The sequence below is a fragment of the Jaculus jaculus genome, chromosome 3 (genome assembly GCF_020740685.1).
Source record: "Jaculus jaculus isolate mJacJac1 chromosome 3, mJacJac1.mat.Y.cur, whole genome shotgun sequence".
Taxonomy (NCBI): Eukaryota; Metazoa; Chordata; class Mammalia; order Rodentia; family Dipodidae; genus Jaculus; species Jaculus jaculus.
Window position 1 is genome coordinate 139,967,826 of NC_059104.1, and position 17,294 is coordinate 139,985,119.

At 37.2% G+C, this 17,294-nt stretch overlaps 1 long non-coding RNA gene across 1 annotated transcript; it reads right to left on the reverse strand.

Moving 5' to 3' along the window:
* Positions 1–1,755: 1,755 nt before the first annotated feature.
* On the reverse strand, positions 1,756–13,617 carry LOC123459280. The gene is made up of 3 exons (XR_006636188.1): positions 13,531–13,617; positions 8,326–8,461; positions 1,756–1,781 (listed from the first exon to the last, which is right to left on the reverse strand). It is a non-coding gene; the product is annotated as an uncharacterized LOC123459280 (long non-coding RNA).
* Positions 13,618–17,294: the final 3,677 nt, after the last annotated feature.

Consider the following 17,294-nt stretch of genomic DNA (forward strand, 5'->3'; position numbering starts at 1 on the left):
CCTATGTCTTTCTCTTTAAATTCTTTAAAATAATTTTAATTAGTATTTTATTTATTGATTTGGAAGAGAGAGACACATACACAGAAAGAAGGACAGAAAGATAATGGGCATGCCAGGGCCTCTAGCCACTGTAAACTAACTTGAGACACATATGCCACTTTGCACATCTGGCTTACATGGGTACTGGGGAAACAAACCTGGGTCCTTAGACTTCACAGGCAAGTGCTTTAACCACTAATCCATATCTTTTGTCCTTAAAAGAATATTTAAAATAACTTTCAAGATCTCATGATTTTATGAATGAAGTTTAACTTCGACATCAAATATTTACTTGTACATAAACAAGTTATTTTTTTTAACTACAGATCATTTTCCTTAAGAAAATTAATCAAAGGGTGTCTTATGTATTATTCTATTATTCTTTACTTATATGTACTTCTTCATTACTGGCAAATATGTTTATAACATGGGCTAAAATAGGTCTCCTTCCAACCTTGAATTTTGCCTGCTAAAGATCTAGCCACATCCAGAGTCTCATTTACTTTTCCTTATGCTGAAATAAAAGCCTTATGGTAAACTTTATGGATCTAATTTAATCAGATGTTTCAATCTGATCCAATCAGCCATATCTAGGGTTTGCCAGTTTTGATGTGGATGCTAGATGTGGGTCTATAGAGAAGGAAGATAGAGAGAAGGAATTATGACAGGTGTGGTGGCGCACGCCTTTAATCCCAGCACTCAGGAGGCAGAGGTAGGAGGATCATGATGAGTTCAAAGCCACCCTGAGACTATATAGTGAATTGCAGGTCAGCCTGAGCTAGTGAGTGAGACCCTACCTTGGAAAACCAAAACAAACAAACCAAGAAAAAAGAGGAATTATGATAGAAAGAACACATGACTAGTGAATCTTCCAGTATTTCCAGTAGATTCCAGTTTATGCCTAAATTCTCATGAAATTACTCACAGCTTCCTCCTTCATTTACAAAGATTGTATGTGGATTTAGACAGAGATGTTTCTTGAAACATGGTCTGTTTATGTGACCCACAGCACCCTTAACTCATTATGTAGCTGAGGCTGGCTTCAAACTCCCTGTGAGCTTCATGCTTCAACCTGTACAGTGCTGGGATTATAAACCTATGTCTTTATATTTGTTTGCTTAAACTTTATGTATATGTTATATAATAACATTTTTATAGTAAATGCATGGCTCATTTTGATGATGACTGATTATTTTTACATGACCATAAAATAAGATTGTTTCTACAACTTTTCATTATCACATGTACAAAAACAACATATATGCATATATAAGCTGAGCAGCAAACATCGACCTTGGATGTACACCTGTAATTCCATTACTTGGGAGACAGAGACAGGTGAAATCACAAAATAGAAGTCATCCTATGTTAATGTTGAGTCCCTGCCTAAAAAATTTAAAGGATCGTATGTGCAGCTCAGTGGTAGAACTCTTGCTTAGCTTATTCAAGGAACTTGTTCCAATTCTTTTAAATTTTTTTTATTATTTTTATTTATTTATTTGAGAGTGACAGACAGAGAAAGAGGCAGGTAGAGAGAGAGAGAGAGAGAGAGAGAGAGAGAGAGAATGGGTGCGCCAGGGCCTCCAGCCACTTCAGACAAACTGCAGATGCATGCGCCCCCTCATGCATCTGGCTAACGTGGGTCCTGGAGAGTTGAGCCTCGAACCGGGGTCCTTAGGCTTCACAGACAAGCGCTTAACCGCTAAGCCATCTCTCCAGCCCACTTGTTCCAATTCTTAATGCTGTAAAATGGGAAAGGAAAAAAAGAGAATTGATGAAAATTAAGCCTAAATATTGTGACTCATTCCTTTAATCCCAGAATTTAGGAAGCTGAGGCAGGATTGATACAAATTTGATGGCAACCTAATCTATATTGTGATTTCTGGGTAAGGCTGAGTTTGAAAGATTCAGTCTCAAAAATTAGGTAGTGAGCCAACATGTAAACCCATCACATCCCTAAGAATCTACATGTAAATTGAAATAACATACCCAGTTGTTTATAACAATTAAAATTTCTGATCAAGAAGATTCAACATGGGTTATATATATCCCCATCCCTTGATCTGTAGGGACCAGATTGAATTTCAGAGATGCATTGTCAAAGTTTTTTTTTTTTTATAAGAGTTATTCTCAACCTTAAAGCAATGTTCATATTTTTATTTTTCACTTGTATTTTTGATGTGTATTTGTGCATGTGTGTATGACAGTAAACATGCACATGCCGCAATGCTCCAAGAGAGGTCAGAGAACAACCTCAGGGGATTAAACTCACTTTCCAACTTGTTTAAAACAAAGTGTCTTGTTGGTCACCACTGCCCTCATTATGCTATCTGGCCTGGGAACATCCGAGCACCTCTTAAGTCTCCACCTCCCTTGTCACTGTAGGCATGGTAGGATGATAGCTGTATACTGCCACATGTGTCTTTATCTGGGTTCTGGCACTCCTAACTCAATGACAAATGCTTTATCCACTGATCTATCTCCCTAGCCTGCAATCTTTATTTGAATACAGATATAGACATGATATTCAGAGAAACAAAGACTAAAGGTAAATTTCCACTTGGGGAGATTTCCAGTTTATGAATAAAGCCCCCTAATCTTCCATTCCAATGCACCTAACATAACAATGGAAGATTTAGTATTAATAGCTTGTACAAAATAATGACATACCTCATGAGGTACAAGGGGGAAAAAAGAAGGATTTTAATGATTTCTAAGTATGTATTCCATGCAAAATTGTTTTGCAAACTTTGAAAGAGTTGTTGGCAGCTTCTCATCAGTGCTAAAGAGAGAAGTTTGGTACATACCTCTCTGTTTCTGAACAACTTTATCTTCAAAAGCCTGATTACGATTATACAACATAAAGTGAAACATTTGTCTCCCTGACCACAGACCCATATATACACATTTGTCTCAGATTATATTTCCTTACTGAAATGGAAAGAGTGACAAGATATGCAAATTCGAATCAAAATATAAACAAGGAACTAATCCCATGGCACATACTTCAGAGGTATGAAAATTCCAGGAAGAAGAGAAGTTTATGAACTCCATGTTCAGCGGAAACAGGCTACAAGAGAGTTTAGCTGTCCTTCTAGAAAACAAAAATTAATTTTCTTTGGACAAATTAAAATTAATTAAAATTATGCAATGTTGCCCTTGTGTTAATTTTAACAGTGAGGTTGTTGTGATTTAAGGCTACAATTAGTTCTAGTGTTTGAAAGAGAAGCTCTGTAATCGAGACAGGACATTTTAATAATCCTGGTTATAAACATTTAATACATCATCTTTAGGGACTCACAAACACATTGTAATTAACTTTTACAACTGAAATAAATCAGATTGCATTAGCATATTGCAAAGGAAAAAATAATTTGCATGATTGAAAACAGCTTCAGAAAATTATGTTCAGCAGGCTTCATGCAAACACCAGCATCAACTTTTACCAGGTTTCTTCTTTGGGGAATATTTTAAATAAATACAGTGTGGGATTCCTCAGATAATTGTAGCTCTTGCCATAAAAGGAAATATTCTGGTTCTGAGCAAATAGCAAAAGTCATTCTGTGGTCAGTAGGACTAAGTCCAACTATATTGTAAACTAGTTGGGGAATATTTAAATAGAAGTAGATGTTCTTGTTCTGAGGCCACTACTATCCTGTGAACAGGCATTATGTTTAGGAGAAGAGAATCCTTAATGCTTGTGTCACTTGTGTGTCTAGGGATTTTCCTACTAGACTTAGTATACCTGTGGCCAACTCCCATCTGCTTCAAAGAATTATAGCCCCTTTTTGAACAGCTGAGCAGACAATTACTATGTTCACTTTAGAACTAAGAAATAACATATTCATATTAAATTTTAGTAGTCATTTTTATCAAACAGATTTCCTGCCAAGTAGACCAAGTTGGATACATTTTAGACACTTTGTCTCACGTATCTTGTCTGCAGTGAGTCATTTCTTTAGCCTGGTTGTTAGAAAAAAGGACAATTGCCAGAGGAACAAGTTCTTCAAGACTCACGTGTTCAAATATTTGGTTCTATCATTTAGTTACTGTATCATGTTTTTTTTTTTTTTTTTTGCCTCAGATATTCCGTCCTTAAATAGATCTATTACTATTGAGAAGTGTTTCTGAGGGTTTAATGATATCAAGCACAACATTTGTCTTATAGTGATGTCTGAAATACATTAAGTGGACAATAAATACTAGTGATTGTCACTGCCATTAATTCTTCTATGGGAAACTCTTAAGTAAATAACTACCAAAGAGAAGAGAAGAATTACTTTAAGATTGTTTTGGAGCTTCCCTGCATAGAATTTTCCTAGAACTTCTTCCAAATATGCAATTTGGCTCCAAACTCTCCATTCACTTAGTTCAGTTAATATGGTGCATCTACTGTATATAAAACTGCCATCAGTTTTCCAAAACAAGACATATGTGAGACTTGGACAATGAAGTCAAAATAGAAAAGGCAAAATCTGACATAAATCAAGGGGTCATAAACCTCATCCGAATATGAAACCAGAGCATGGCACAGCCAAGTTAAGATGGGATTCTAGGCATTGCAACTCACAACTCCCTTCCTATACTCATCCTCCCCCCCACCCAAATGAAGGTTCAGAGGTATTGAAGTCAGCTCAGCATTGCTGGCAGAAAACACCTGACCAAGAACAGACTGGAGGGGAAGCTCCATGATGGCAGGGAAAACTGTGGCATGAACAGAAGGTGGGCATCATCTCCTGGCCAACATTAAGCAACAGGAGAGTGTGCCAAACTCTGCCAAGGGGAAGCTAGCTATACTAACCATAAGCCTACCCCCAATAATACATAGCCTTTAGGGAGCTCCAAGTCACAAATTGCCACCAGCTGGGAACCTAAGCATTCAGAACATATAAGTTTATTGGGGACAACCAAATCAAACCACCACAGGAGGGAAATGAAGAGAAGGAGAGAAAGAAGGAGGGAAATGAAAACATAAAAAAAAAAAACTTCCAAAAGGGGCTAGAAAAATGGCTTAGCCATTAACTTGCTGGCCTGCCAAGCCTAAGGACTCATGTTTGACTCTCCAAGTACCACATACGCCAGGCACACAAAATGATGCAAGTACACAAAGTTGCACATGCGTTCAAGGGGCATGTACACATATGAATTTGATTGCAATGCCTGGAGGTCCTGGTGCACCAATTCTCACTCTCATTCTTGCTCGCTCACATAACAAGAAAAAGAAAAAAAGAGGCCAGTCTGTTGGGCTTGCCTCAAAATAAAATCTAAAATAGAAATTAACAAAAAGTCAATCTTTATGGATCCAAATTGCATCACAGGCAAGGAGGCCTGATGTGAGGTTTATAGTAAATGCAACCTGAATAATGCTGAAGCTCTGTTCCTAGGAAGGCTCTGCAAATTGTCCCTATTTCCTCATGACCATCATGTTCTTGAGAAACACTTAGTGGCATACATTGTTGAATACTGGTTAAACTTTGTCATTGTGAAACCAAATGAGACTAGGACACTGGGCTGTTTTTCATAGGCAGATCTCTCTCTCTCTCTCTCTCCTATATGTGTGAGTATGTGTGTATGCATGTATGTATGTATATTAACTCATGTGTGTGTGTAGGTACACGTAAGTATGCAGGTGTATATGTACTTTTGTACATATACATGGGAAAGCCAGTGGACAACCTTGAGGGCACTTCCTCGGGTACTATCCACCTTTCTGGAGCAGGATTTCACATTATCCTGGAATTCACCAAGAAGCCCATATTGGCTGGTTAGGGAGCCTCAGGAATCCTCCTGTCTCTGTCTCTTCCTCCCTAGCACTAGGATTGCAAGTATGTGCCACCACTACCATCTTTTTCTCATGCATTGTGGGAATTTAACTCAGAAGCTTGTTCAAGTGGAGCAAGCAATTTAACCACTGAGCTATCTTCTCAGCATCATCTTAGACACGTTTATAAAAAGAGAGGGGAATGGTTTCTGTCCAGGAAAATATGTCTACTTAGAACTCTTTCCAGATCCTAGACATGCCCAAGGGTATAACTGGATATAAAATTCACTCCTTATTTTCTTTTTCATTTGAGTCTCACAATCTGCCCTTTTTGACAGAGCCCTTAAATGCTTCTAATGGGAATCTTCTCATTTCTCTTGAGGCTATTGTTTATTGACTTAAAAGAGCAGTATCTTAATTAACAGAAGAAATAAAGCCTACTGCATAATTAACTAGACATTTACCTAAAATCAATAATCTAATTGCCACACCTATGGAGAGGCTAGAGAGGCTAGTAGAGATCCTATTGAAAACAATCCATTTATATCTACATGTTAACAAGGTTATTGGTGCTTTGTTTAAGAGACTAACCAGATCTGTAAAGCGATAATTTATTGAACAATCAATTAATCTTTTTAGTACTGCATGTATAAACAAGCAATCAAGAGCCACAAGTATGTTGGCTTATGAAAGGTCAAGTTTAGCAGTCTCCATTCTGTGTCCATTGTCAATTAGTGCAAGCAATGAACAAGTATTAACAATATGTTTTTGGATATATGCCTTTGATAGGGAACAAATAGCATGTAAATTCTCTATGTCGATGTGAAGCATCCCATTAGGTCCATGGCTTGTCTGTGGATTCCTTAATTGATTTTTCCTATTGCTTGGCATCTCAATAACTATGATCACAGCCTGACTCTAGGTAGGAAAAATATTTTAAGAATGAACAAAAATTTAAGGGCTGGACTTTTAGGGCTTTGCTAACTATACAACATAGATGTGGTAAACAGCAACTCTGGAAGGGAAATGAAAATGTGCAAAGACATTTAGAAGTATGGGGCTGAGGTTTCTTGCTGTCTGTAAGAGGATCTTTTTCTTCCCCCCTCTGGAATTTCAGAGTAAAGAAACCATGAAATTAGATGAAACAAGTCATTTTACTTTTACTAATTTTTAACTGAAAATTTCTATCTGCTTTCATTACGAGTATGGACAGTACAAGGTAATAGTGGCACCTGTTCTTACTACTGGTCACTCATATTTCCAAATACCATATTTTTTTCATGTATCATTGGCATCATGACAATTATAGATTTAAAATAAGGTATTATTCTTTAATAAGTCAAGAAAGAAAGGCATATTGGAACTTGGGGGATGGCTTAGGAGTTCAGGAACTTGCCTGTAAAGACTAAGGACCCAGGTTCAATTCCCCAGTACCCACTTAAAGCAGAAGTTCAGGGTGGCACATGCATCTAGAATTTGTTTGCAGTGGTTAGAGGCCCTGGCATGCCCATCCTCTTCCTCTCTCTTTCTCTTCTTCTTAAATAAATGGCATATTAAGATAAAACAGCTTATATTTTAATATTTTAATGGCTATATATTTTAGAGTATTCATTAAAAATCATTTTTCAAAGACAGAGTCATGGGTTTTCTAAAATTTTCAAGAGAGTCCCTGGACAAGCTCCTCTGAAAGGACCCAAACTAACAGTCCATTAGAAAAGGTATGAGACCCTGCTACCCATTCCTGCACAGTGCACAGAGCAGACATTGCTCATCTCTTTGTTTCCTGGTTACCATGAAGTAAGTAAGATTTCCACTTTGATGTTCTGTACTTCACAGGCCCAGAGCACCTGGGCCAAGCTACTATAGACTGATTCTTCCAAAACCATGAGCTATGTAAACTTTATTTTTCATTAGATTGATTTAGTTAAAGGTTTGTTTGTTTGTTTGTTTGTTTTTCACAGAGAATGACAGCTGAGTAGTATACCAACTGATGGTTACCTGCTTGTCAGAGGCCCCTGGGTGAAGCTTTCAACAAATAATGATCATAACAATAGCTATTGTTTACTGAGTGCCGGGGGGGTTCTTTACATATGCTATCTCTCCAAGATTCACCACCATCCCATGAACTGGGTGCCATCACTATTCAGCATTACAAAAACTAGCTTAGAAGGTGGCAGAGCTAATTTTCCACAATCCCTGCTTCTTCCAATGTATTAACATCAACAATTCCATTTTGCTAGAGTAAGGAAAAATAAGGTCGCATATGTTCATGGACCCCTGGTGTAGCTAACAGATATAAACATAGAGGAAACATTTTATCGTTATTGTAATATGTGGCACTTAGCATTCAGAACTCCATGTGGTGTTGTATGTACTTATCTGATGGTTTATTGCCACTGTGCAAAATGAAAGCAAGATTAAGAGGCAAAGCCAAAGCATTATGTTGAAAGCCAAAGGAACAGTCTAGTCAGGATGATCTCACATACTGCCAGCTCTCTCTAATTACATGTAAACATGTTACCTACCTTTCTTTTAGGCAGAGCTTTTTTTTTCTAGGAATAAAGGTGCCATGAAGGTGAATGATACCATTTTTTTTTTTTTTTTTATCTTCAAAGAGTTCATAGTTAAATGTGAGACAGGTACTGCTGTCCCAACTACTACCTAAAGGAAAAGAAAAACTAATCATTAGAACTATTGTTAGGTATTTCCTTATGCCACATGCTTTCCTAAGTGATTTGCATGTATTTAGAAATTTACTTCTCAACATAAATCCACAGTGAAGCACTATCATTAGTCTTCTCCCTTGCCCAAGTAAAGGAACTAAGACAAAGAGCCATTAAGTGAGTTTCTCGAAGGCATGAACTGTAGTGGACAGCTGGGATTCTCACCTAAGGTTTTGCTCCAAATTACAATCACAATAAACTAAACGAATGTACTAACAGTGTTCTCTTCTGAGGACTCTGGATATAATGATGAAAGACTGGTGGAAAACCACTGTCACCTTTCCAAGCTGTGTAAATTGTGCATTTGAAGACAAATTTAGTTCCACAAATATGTCTTGCATTGCTATTCCAGTGGTATTAGCTCTGGAGTTAGGCTCTACCTCTACTCTATAAAGGAGTTTTTTAACCATTTCTTATCTGTTCAGTGAAAGCAAAGAGCTGATGGGAAGGGCCAAGAGCTGCTTAAATTTTACATAAATATTAAAATTTCCATGAATATTTTCCACTGAAAAAGTAGACAGAGTGACCAAAGCAATTTTCTGTCTATATAAGAAAAAGTATAACTCAGGAGCAAAATTCCCCAATGAGTATTGGAGGCATTTCAATGTGTTCACCATAAGCTGTGTGTCTGTTTAGATATAGCCATGCATTGCCTATTGATTGGGAATATGTTGTGAGAAATGAGTTGGTATGAAAATGCTCATTGTGTAAATACCACTGAGTGGGATACAAGGTCAGTATATGACCCAGATGATGGGATCTCAGTTGGCCACGTATGTGATCCATCACTGAATGAAATGTTATTAGGTATACAAATGTGCAATATTTTTTTCCGTTTCTTTAAACCTCAGAAATACATTTGGAAAAAGAAGTGGGAATTGCATGATTTATTGATTGACTGATTTTCTTCTGTTTAGGCTTTCTATATTATGTTACAATTGCTATTTGGGAGAGTGATTTTATCTAAAACAAATTTAATCCTAATCACTTTTTGGAGAAGTTATATTACTTTCTTGGTACCTCTGTAAAAAAGAATCATAGATGGGGACTAGGGAGATGACTCAATAGGTAACAGTAGTTGCTAAATAAGCATAAGAAATTGAGTTTTATCTCTAGTCACCACATAAAAAGCTGGGCATGACTGCATACATCTATAATCTAGGGCAGAGGGAAGTAGCAAGAGGATCACTAGGAATCATGGTCAGTGAGTCTGATTTTAAAATTGAGAGCTCCAGATTAAGTGTGAGACTCTGTCTCAAAGAAATAAGGCAGAAGAGTAACATAGGAAAATATGTCTTTTTCTTCCCTCCACAAACATGTGTAAGGGGTGTTCACATTTTACACACACACACATACACACACACACACACACACACACATTTTAAAATGAGGAATTTACAGATAACAGGAATGTATTGTTCATAGTCCTAGAGGCCGGGGATTTCTAGATATCAACACCAGGAGGCTCTGTGTCTACAAACGTCCTGTTTCTGATTTTTAACAGATAAAATTTTATATGTGTTCACATGCTATAAGGTTCCAGCAAATTTTTTTAGTTCTCTTTGCTAAGGGCATGAGATCCTACTCCTCCTAGCTTAAATAATAGGGAAGATATACCTGTATTCCAATCATAAAAGAACATATCTATTTCTCTAGTTAATGAGGAAGTTTTCCTATTTTAACATTATTTTAAAATAATTTTATTCTCATTTCAATATAATTTAAAACATTTAAATAATTTTGGTCACTGGAATATCTGTTAAAAAATGAATGTCCTTCATTTTACCATTGGGCTTTTGAAATCATCTGAGACAACTATCCAATGCAGGGTTTTTCTTATTTGAAACAGAATATTAAATGACATGTACTGTTGAGGATAAAAGACTAATTTTATAATTTGGAGTAGGCTAACAGCTCAGATGAACCATTATAGATTTGTCTCTATATTCATATGAAGAACCATCACAATATTCAAGTCTTAGAATAGAAAAGTGCTTGTTACTAACAGGATAAAAAGCTGTACCGAGCCAGAGTGAAATGGGATGGATGCCAGCTGAAACAAGGTAAGGATGGGCACCAATGGGCAGGAGCTGAAGAACCAGGACAAAGTAGAAACTTTGAAATTAGAATTTAGATGGCTGGTTCAGAAGAAACAAGACATGGGAATTGATACTTTGTCCATTAGAGGATTAAGAATGTGTGTGTACACAGGGATCTAAAAGAATGGAGCTTCTTTCAAAGACCCCAGACTACACTATGATCACTGCCCTCTTAGAAGACATTAAGATCCTATATTAAGAGGTATCCCCAGGCCTGCTTTCCTTTATTTGAATTATCCTAGTTATTGCTCACTATACCTCTATCAGAAATAAACCCTTCAATTTGCACTGGTGCCATGATAGCCAACACAAGTGGGTCTCTACTATCAGAGGGTCCTGGGTAGGAAGAGAAAAATACATACACAGGGGGCTTCCTTTCTTTTAGCATTTACACCAATATCTCCTTTAAAAGACTATTTTATGTTTTAATTCTATTTTTATGTTGACCCTCAAACTACCCTTGATCGTATGTTTCTGTTGGGTTACCCATTATCAGTGAGTCTTGCCTTACCTGTCCCAGGAGAGAGTTGGCTGACTGTCTTTAACCCTTCGTAGGTGTTGTTTCCTCTGGCTTGTGCTTCACTTGCATTTCTTTGGACTTTAACTAGCCCTACACAAACATCCCAGCTAATCTTTCCAAATTAGCACTGCACCAGCTCCAGAGCTTCTCATTATATGTGCAGCTGAGATTTATCAGATCTCATTTGCCTAATATGGAGCCTAACTTTGGGCACCTGGCCCTTGCAGTAGGGGGTAAGGGAGAAAAGGATCTGGGTCTTTTGTCACTGCTATGCAGTCTCACTAATTTGCTCTGCCTAATAAAATTACAAATGGATACAGCTTTACTCACATTGCCTTTATAGGTTATAATAACCTTGCTACCCCATAACCTCCTGCTAGCTGAATTAATCAGATCATATTAATATTTCTTCTTACTTTCTTTTAACTGGTTCTTCTCTTAATTAAAGGGGCCAAAGACGTAAACAGGGTAGGTGACTAGAAACATGGCGTCGTGTTATAAACAAGGCTCATTAAAAAGATGGATGTGCAGGCAGACTGCAAAATTGCTTACTTCGCAACTGTACATTTTGTAATTTCCTGACGACTAAAAGAACTAATGCCAGATCCCACCACCTCCCTTTTTCACATGTATAAAAGATGATAATTTTTGAATGCTAGTGTGGGAAGGACAAAACCAAGCAACCTATTCATCAACTCAAATAAAGTCTCTCACATGACCAGACTCCTTCCTCTTTTTTCCTCCAAGCCTCCAAATGTGAAATCCGATCGAAAGTGGAGGAAAAGAAACAAATACACAGAGAAAATGATTTAAAGGGGAAAAAAATTAAAAGATGAGGAACTTTTAATAGAGAACATCAAACATTCAAAAGTATAAGAAAGTATGAAAGAGAAAATGAGAGTCTTTTTAAAGACTAATAAATCTGCGGAACACACACGTGTCCCAGGATGCTTAGGTTATGCACACATGTTTTGTTGCATAGAGAGTGCAGTGGAGACCTTAATCTTTATTCCTAGGAAAATAATTGTTGGGTAGATGGTCCTCAATATCAAGCGTACATTAAATAAAATAAAGAACAGTACAGCTGGGCTGAAAACTTGATTAGGAAATTTAATTCAGGTGTGTATGTCTCACAGAGTTCTGCACACTGTGCTGAATTGATGGTGTGCTTAGACAACACTGAGACATGAACAAGTTCAGGTAAATGGAACATATGTTTGTGTTCTGCAAAAAATACACATTTTATAAGCTACATATTCATAATATGTGAAAAAGCATACAATTTATTCCTAATTTGCTCACACATATAAATGCCAATTTAGTTCTCATCCTTGTTTGTGAAAACTTTTGCTCCCATTTACATAACTGATCAAGGAAGGTGCTAGCATCTTTTTATTCTCACAGCCATCATGAGGAAGGCCCAGGCTCCCACTTTTCTGTCTTTCTGTCTCTCTTCTCAACAAAAGAGAAAGTCATTGTGACAAGATGATGCACAGTCTGCCAGGCAAGACCTCGCTCCTTCATGAATAAATTAGAGTTGAAAGTTTAACTGATCCCCTTGTATTTTTATGGAGGGATCTTGTCCTAATTTACCTAAATGCTTTGAGTTGAAGGAAAGGAAATATAAGAGGCTAAGGTGGAAAGGTTAAAATCCTGTTTAAGTGGAAGATTTTTTTTTTTTTTCTGGAACATTACAACATGTGGGTGCTTGCAACTGAAATGATGATCTCTTACTTAACTATTTAAGGAAGAAACCAAACACAAATTTTATTTTTTTTCCCTGCATATTTCCTTTTATATGAACTCATGCAGGTATACCATTAATTCTTTGTCAAAGAAATTTCTGTTGACAAGGGTCTATCTATGTATGCCATTATCTAAGTATTATTTACTTGTTCACTGACCCATACATCTGTCCATCTGTCTGTACATCTTAAACACATCAAGTGGACACTGAACAATATATATTCAAGACTTTAGTTATTTTTAGTTATTTTAGTTATTTTAGTTATTTTTAGTTATTTTAGTTATTTTTCCTTAATTGAGCTCAAATGCTATGAAAATGCTATAGCATTTTTCTTCACACATTTCTAGGTCACACCTTAGCAAGAGATCAATGACAATATGTTCTTCACTAGTGCACTTTTAGTACCTTTAATATCAGGCAAACATGACATGGAAAGAGGTTTTCCAAACATGAGCAGACCTATTGGCTAACAGTTTTGGAATCCTGCTTCTAGGCCAGGCCATGGCCTGGTGATGAGAAACCAGCAATGTATTTGCATGATACAGGCCCATCAGATGTTCCCCCAGGAAAAAATAGGAAACTGTCAGGTGGGGTCACTTAACAGAAGTACTTGCCTTCTTCTGTGTGTCCAGTAAACTCACCTGTGAGTACAGCAAGTACTGTCCCCATGTGCCAACTGCTCACTTCAGAGGGATGTGAAGGATCCTGTGTGCCTGCTCAGTCTTCCTGCCTTCAGCTGTTTGAAAAGTACTCACTGCCACATTCTTATAATATTGGGAGGAACTGAAAACTTGTCAGGCATGAATGAAACCTTATGCTGCTACAATTTTAAAGAAGAGCAATGAAGGGAATTAAACCATTTCTGTCCATCATTTCTTTTGTTGCTATGTTCTGTTTGGGCTTTTCATGGCAGGGAAAGTTTAATATTTAGCTGTAAAACTGCAGAGAAAAACAACATTGAAAAACAGAAACAATTTGATAATTCTATAATTCTCATTAAACTTTAGCAAATTTTACACAAGGTTGTAAATGTATTTCCTAGCCTGATATCATTGGGATATCTTGTACCTATTCCTAATAAGGAAAGCTCAGACAACCACTTCATTGCCCACAACATTCACATTTCATTGTGAAGCATTTCAATCTTCCTGAAATGTTTCATAGCTCTTATATTAGCTTCCAGTATAAATAAATTTCAAGAATAAACATTACTATTTTCATCTCAGTCCTATTATGCCAATCCATATCTTAATAACCATTCTAATTTAGTGTTAACAAAAGTTCCCTGTGTGACAGGAGATTTTTATTTTACATTGGGGGAGAGAAGTTATTCGCTTTTTATTTGTTAGAATGACTAAAATTTCAGAAACAATTCTTTCAAATTTTCACAATATTAAAACTTGAGTTATTATTAGGGTGCATTCTCCACATTTTTACTAAATTGAAGAAGAAAGCTTTTCAAGACTCCCCCCAACTAGTCTGAATATTTTTTGAATGGTAAGGTTCTTTGATTTCCTCTCCTTTTGATCTTTTTTTTTTTCTTTCAAAAAACAGATTGTCTCTCTTTCCCTCACCATTTGTCATTAGAGGAGTGTCATTTCATGACACTTTTCTTCTACTTGTAACTTCCTCTAAACAAAAGGACAATAAATAAACAAGGCGATAAGAAGGTCTTCTCTGCCCACCCTTCCTCAGAACCTCTAGACTTAGCAAACCCACATTAGTTCAGTAAGCCTCCTCAATTAGTACCCACTCTGATGCAGGGAGGTGGCACGTCATATAATAAATACCAAAAGGGAGACACAATGTATTATGTGTATTGATATATATTTTCTCTAGCACTTTGGACAAACCTATCTTGCTGACTATACTGATGAAGGTTGCAAGTAATTGTGTACATAGTTCTGTGAAAGATAAATGACCTTCCTTCCCAAGGACGCTTGGCCAGACCTTAATCCTGAGTGTGTGTGTGGGTGCGTGTGTGTGTATAACTGTTTTCTGAAGGCCTGACAAGGCATCTTGATCATTTCCTCATTTTTGAGGCCGATCCACAGCCGAGCGCACGGCGCCCCTCTCTGAAATGTTATTATTCTGTCGTGAGGCTTTCTTTGGCCAGGATGTTACTTCATTTCCACCTTTTGTCTCAGCCTGAATGTGAATGATGCTCTTTCAGCAATATCCAGCCGCTTAAACTCCCTGCTGCTGCCTTACATAAATATACAACACCCGTCTCGCCCTATAACTCACTTCAGGCCTGGAAAAATAGTGACTTCCTTTATTGGTCAGATTCTCTGGCAATTCCCAACAGCTGTATGTTCTCACCTTGGAGGATCCTTATCTTCAGCTTTCCATTTGTCTCAGCACTATTCCCGGGGATTGCCAATAAAAATGATTCCCATTTTTATAACCCCTGAGAACATAGGAGCCAGCTTTCCAGAGAACCCCGTGCCCTCCCACCCCCACAAGTAAACAAACAAACAAAACCTCGGGACAACTTAGCAAAAAAGGCACATTTTGTCTTCAAGAGAGATGACTAGAAGAGCCAAGTGCATAAGGGACTCAGTAAAACACAGAGTGTGGTCTCCAAACACATTAATTACTTTAAGGAAAATCTGTGTTTATTTTCCTCATCAAGAGAATAAATTGGGATCCTTGGTATGAGATTTTTAAAATAATATGTTCATAGGTATATTCAATATTCATCTATGCAAGAGGCTGTATCTAATGTGATATCACACTCACTAGGTATTAGCTACTTTTTGTGAATTAATTCAATCCTTTCCCTGTATATTTGTTTAATTCAGGATGATTTTCAGGCATATAAGTGTTCTATTACTTTGTGAAGAGATGATACAGGAAAGAAAAGTGTTTTTTGAACTTGAAATTGCAATGTAATTTTAAGGTAGTATCATCAATAAAGACTATTTAATTGCAGATGACAGGTCAATATGGACCGGAGCTTGAGCTAGGTGCTGTGGAATTTGGTAAAACTACAGAAATCTGAGCCACATTGCCATTTTTGCTAAACAGAGACAAACTAAGTGTCTTCTCTTCATAATGCTTAAAAAATTAGAGAAGAAAATATTCACTAAACATAACATTGCAGAAGAGGGGACAGAAAGATTGTAAGAGCCATAGGATGGGTAGGAATACCATGATGGCCACAGGGTAATGGGAGCTTGGGCAGGGGGATAAAAGAGTATAGCCTGTTATATATAAAATAAAAGTAAAATAAAAAAGAATACCTGTGCTACAGAAAACAAAGACTAAATTTCAAAGTTTCTCACATATGGGAAATCTCATATTATTCATTTTTTCCTCCTTAATAAAAGTTTAGATCATTATAGATAAATTTGAATGAAAAATGTTTACAGGGGTAGAAGCCTGAGATGAACCAAATGAGTTCTGTGATCATTTTTATTACAAGACTGTGCACTGAATGAAAGGTTAAGAGTATTAAATAATCACATAGCAGAACTGCGCTTTACAAAGGATGCAAAGAGACCAGAAGCCTGCCAGGTTCAGTTGCGCTTCCTTGTTTTATGGCCTCCCAACTCTCAGCAGGAGGAAGAACGTGACTGCTGACATATAGCGGGAGTTAGCAGAAGGGCTTGCTTGGGATTTCTTTTGCAAAGTGGAAAGTGACAAGTATTACTACCATCTTATGCAAAACTCTGGCTCCTTGAAATGTTTTCTATTTCTTCTCCATCTGCCTAAAATTACTCCAAAACATGACTAATAATTTTGCAAGTCACTTAGCTGTGTTCAACGCATTAAACGTGCCCCCAAAGACAGCTCCCCAAACTAAACAATCCTTCCAGCATCGATGCTGATAGGCGCTGGAAGCTTGCAGGCTCTTCATTCTGGGGTTTTCTCCTCGAATGTATATACATATGGAGAAAGACTTTTGTTTTTATCACTTCTGCTCTACACCTCCACATTGGACCCAAATATTCAAAACTGTCCTCCTACATGTGAGGTGATTATCACCTATGCGAAGCATTGCTAATGGCAGCCCAGACTATTCCATTGCCTATTACTTCAAGCAACTGTGGGTAGAATTTAACATTTTCTCAGAGTCAAATGTTCCCTACTCAGTGGGGAAATTTTCCTGCCCTAAATGAAATGTTATGAAATATATTTCTCCCCCACCAAGCTCAGGGCTGTTTTATTTATCTGACTTCTCTGAATACTGTAAAACATGCCATCTCATGTGGTAATATAAGCTCTTTCATAAGGTATGCCCTGAGTATTTGCAATTGTTATCAGGCCCAGATGTATCAGAGTGTCAGTGTGATTAGCTCAAAGGCCTCCTTGCCAAGCCAGCCACAGAAGCAAGGGCTAAGAATGACCATTTCCTCTCTCCTCTTGCTCTTCTATATCCAATCTCCCTAAAGCACAATGA